This window comes from Tupaia chinensis, unplaced genomic scaffold (genome assembly GCF_000334495.1).
Source record: "Tupaia chinensis unplaced genomic scaffold, TupChi_1.0 Scaffold147500_1, whole genome shotgun sequence".
Classification (NCBI taxonomy): Eukaryota; Metazoa; Chordata; class Mammalia; order Scandentia; family Tupaiidae; genus Tupaia; species Tupaia belangeri.
In genome coordinates this window covers 1,134,503-1,138,696 of record NW_006207351.1, presented here as the reverse complement: position 1 = coordinate 1,138,696, position 4,194 = coordinate 1,134,503, and positions in this window count along the sequence as shown.

The window sequence follows — 4,194 nt, the reverse complement described above, 5'->3', positions numbered from 1 at the left end:
CCCGTGTCCAGAGGCTCCTCGACTACAGGCTTGTGATCTGGAGCTGGCTGACACCGGGAGTGGGCTGCAGCCTTAAGACCTGTCAAAGGTGTGTGTGTGTGTCTGTCTCTCTCTCATCAGAGAAATAAACATTTTTTAAAAATTAATTTAGCAAATCTTTTTTTTCTTTTTTGCACAGGGCACGTGTGCTTTCTGAAGAGAAAGAGGATGGAGGTGAGGGGTCACCCCAGGGGGGATGGCCACGCCATCGTCCCTCCTCCATTCTCCTCTTAGGATTTGGGCACACATGCACACATGTGCCCAGTGTGTTTTTCAGTCCACCAGGTAAGGGATTTGAACTGCACAGTTGGGCCACGCCACGGGCTGGCCACGCCAATCCACTCTGGAAGAGCGCTTACGTTGGCAGCTTCTCTGCCACGCGCGAGGCCGTTCTAGCCCCGGAGAATATGCGTCTTGGCGCCTGCAGCCTTTTATTCCTAAAAGAGAACCTTTTTAAAAATAATTATTTATTCAATTTTACATATTCGTTCATTTATTTTAATTTGACCAGAGAGAGAGAGAGAGATGGAAAGTGAGAAAGCAAGCCACCAAGTCTGGGACTCAAACCGTGGTCGGCCATATGGGAGTGTCCAGCGCCTTAGCCACCACGCCACCTGCTGGTCCCCTAAAAGAGAACATCGAAAAGCCATCTGTGAGTCAGAAGATGTTTTCAGGTTTGGTGTTTGTGGCCAGGTCACCCTTTGGCCGCCTATAGTAATGGAGACGCTGGCGCTGCTGGGCCCCAGATGGCCTCCACATCCTGTTGACACTGGGTGTCATCACCCCATGAAAAGGACGGTTTGGGTCAGTTGTCACCAATGTGACAGGAGCGCTGTGTCTTTGTGTCTCTGGCCACTTGAGTGTCTGCCTTGCCGATCGATGGCTGGCCGGGAGTATGAGGGCCTTGTGGGGGCCGCCTCTGTCCTCTGCTTCCCGGGGGGCTGGAGCCGGGGTGGACCCCCGCGCAGCTGTGCCACGGCACGCTAGGAGCTGCAGTGTCAGGAGCCTCTGTGCCAGGTGCAGTCACGAACACCCCATCCTCCGGGCTCTGGTGCAGTGGCATATCCCCTTCCTCCGACTTCCGTGGTTTAATGTCACCATCGACCTCTTGGAAGTGGTTGGAATTCACTCTGGGGGCGGTGTCGAGGCCGGGACCCAACCTTCTCACGGTGAAGACTGGCCGGGCCAGGCTGGGGCCCCACACCCACCCTCCTTCGCCGCTCTTGCTGTAGCCCGTGTGGGGCCTGGAGCTTCCCCGCCTGTGGACAGAGCAGGCCTTGTCCGCCCCACGCCTAGCTTTTCCGCACAGCCTCCTGAGGCCCAGGGAGAGGACTCGGGCCTGTGGGCCACTGCTGAGCCACCACCACCCCAGGTAGTCATGGGCCCGCTGCTCTGCTTCCCGACGGCCAGCTCTGGAGCCACTCTACCCTCCCCCGGGGGACGTCCCGCTGGCTGCCAGGTGGAGACCAGACCCTGCCAGCCATCCGCGCTGGCTATGGAGTCCGGAAACCAGGCCAGGCACAGGGCCTGCAGGTCTAGCTTCTGGGGGCCCTTGGCCATCCCCACCCACAGCCACTCTTCTGAGTCCCAGGCCTACACACAGAGCTGGCCAGTGGCCACCATCCTGGGGTCCCCTCCCTGTCCCCAGTCACTCACTCGTCCCACAGCCGCGCATTGAGCCTGTCCCTGTCTGGGCTATGCGGGGACGGCAGAGCAGGGCCCTCCTTCCTGTAGCTCCGGTCTCCATAGGGCCACCAAGGGGCCAGTGAGTGGACGTGGGGGGCAGGGCAAGGACTAGCTTGTCGGAGTCGGCAGTAGCCCTTGATGGGAGTCAGCAAGCAAAGCAGAGGCCCTGTCCCACAGACTGCGAGACCGGCAGGACACAGGCCCACTGCCTCAGCTGTGCCAAGCAGGGAAGGCCTCTCGGAGGAGGTGACGCTGGTGCTGATTAGGACCCCAGCGTGGGAAGAGCAGTGGGAAGGTCAGTCCAGGCCGGCAGCAGCTGTACAGGCCCTGAGGGAGAGAAGCCTGTGTGTGAGGTGAGGGCCCGGAGGACATGGGCTGAGGAGGGCCGAGGAGGGAACCCTGTGTTCACGACCACCCGGTAGGACCCAGCCGCTAGCTCAGCCCGTGTCTTACAGAAAGAAAAGCATCACGTGTCCATCCGCACCGGGCCACCCACGGTCACGCCGAGGCCAAGCATGCACCCTGCTCCCCGCGGTGCCACTTTCCCGTTCAGAAGAGCCCCGCGAAGCAACCTCCTGGCCCACGACAGGGCGGTGAGGGCGGGAAGGAGCGTGGGGGCAGAGTGGGGCAGGGGCTTCGCTTGCCCCAACCAGTGGGAAGCCGCGGGGACTCGAGCCCAGGAGAGGCCCTCACGCCGCGGGGGCTCGAGCCCCTCACCCAGGAGAGGCCCCTCACGCCGCGGGGGCTCAAGCCCAGGAGCGATTCGTCACGTGGGAAAAGCCTCAGGACAGTTGAGGATGAGCCCTTCTGTGAGGAGTCGTGCTGAGTTCAGGTGGGACCGCAGAGGCCCAACGGGTGGGTCGGAGTCTGCCTCCTGCTTCACCTTGCCCTGGCAGTGCCAGGACACCCACGACCCTGCCCGAGCTCCAGCTCCTCCTGCAGGACCAGACCCCACTCTGCTGGGGTAACCATAGCCTTCCCCCACCCCGTGTCCCGGGCCTGCCTGGCTCTGCAGGTCCCCACAGAGCTGCCCCTCTGCCCCCGCCAGCCTCTGGCCGTCCTCCTTCTTCAAGGCCAGGACCTCTTCCGCCCACCTCGAAATGGGTCTTTATCTGGTCCCGGGTCTGGCTGGGCCTTTTCTCCACGCCTCCGGCCACTTCTTGCAGAAGCGAATGTTCCCCATTCAGCACTGGGCAAGTCGCCAGCGCTGGAGCCTGTGTGGTTCCAGCCCCGAGCGCCGGGCCCCAGCAGTCAGAGGTGCTCCACAGCCTCCACACTCAGGCCCGGGCAGCTGGGCGAGTGGGGCAGGGGCGGCAGGGCCGGGCTTTTCTGTCCATGCACCGACTGACATGTGGCTGCATTGGACCCACCTGGCAGGTGGAGAGGCCGAGTGTTCGGAGCCTCCCAGACGGGCCACGCCGGGGGCCAGGAGCCCACACTCTCAGGGCCGTGGTCGGGCAGCAGTTTCTGTCCCACGGAGCTGGCGCCCTACCTGGGAGGACGGAAAACAAAGGAGAAGGCTCAGCAATGACAGGCGGTGGCCGGCGGGATGTCCTGTCCGGGGGGTGCACAGTGAGAGTAGTCAGGTGGGGGCCAGCGGGCTTTGGGGCCGCCTCCTTGAGAAGGTCCTAAGTCCCGAAGGTGGGCAAGGCGGGCCAAGGGAGGAGTCAGGCAGTGCAGAGGCCCGAGGCGGCAGCCTGGTAGGGAAGGGCTGGTGCGGCCGCAGAGGCACGGGGAGCGTTTGAGGAGAGCTCGTTGGAGAGCTGAAGGGGCGCCCTGTGAAACAGCGCTCTTCCAGGGTGACCACTAGGAAACCGCCAGGTTCAAGACCTCCCTGAGTAGCCCCAGGTGCCCATGAACCAGGGGGTGGCTCGAGGGATCAGGTGTGAAGAAATGAACCGCCACAGCGAGGCTGGGGTAGGCACCCTGCGGGAGGCCCTGGGGAGGACCAGGTTTGAGACCTGAGCCTAGGCGGGATTTGGCATGAAGAGGACCTGACCGAGGCTGGGATGGGTTGAGGAGGACGGGGGTGCACACCTCCCAGGTAGCCCACCGGGCAGGTCTGACATCCGGCTGGGCTAGAAGGGCCGGGCGCTCGGCTGGCGTCTGGGGCCGGAACACGGCCCGCCATCTCCCTGCAATCTCCGCAGCACTGAGGCAGGTGCTTCGGAAGACACTGGCCTGGGGACTCCCAGGCGCGCTCGGCGCAGGCCCGTCAGCGCCCTCTGGCAGGACCCACCGCGGCCAGAGCGGAGCGCGAGCCAAGGTCGCAGGCCCTGTTTGCGCGGCCGCCTGACGAGGCCACGGCGACTCTGTTTACAAGCCTGCGTCACCAGGAACCTTTCCCCGCCGCCTGGGACAAAAGGTTCCTCCTCTGTAAGTCCGCCTGGGTAGAAAGGGCACTCACCGGGCTGCGTCCCCCCAGCGGGCACAAGGTGCCACCCCGTGGTGGATGCAGGCAGCGCACCC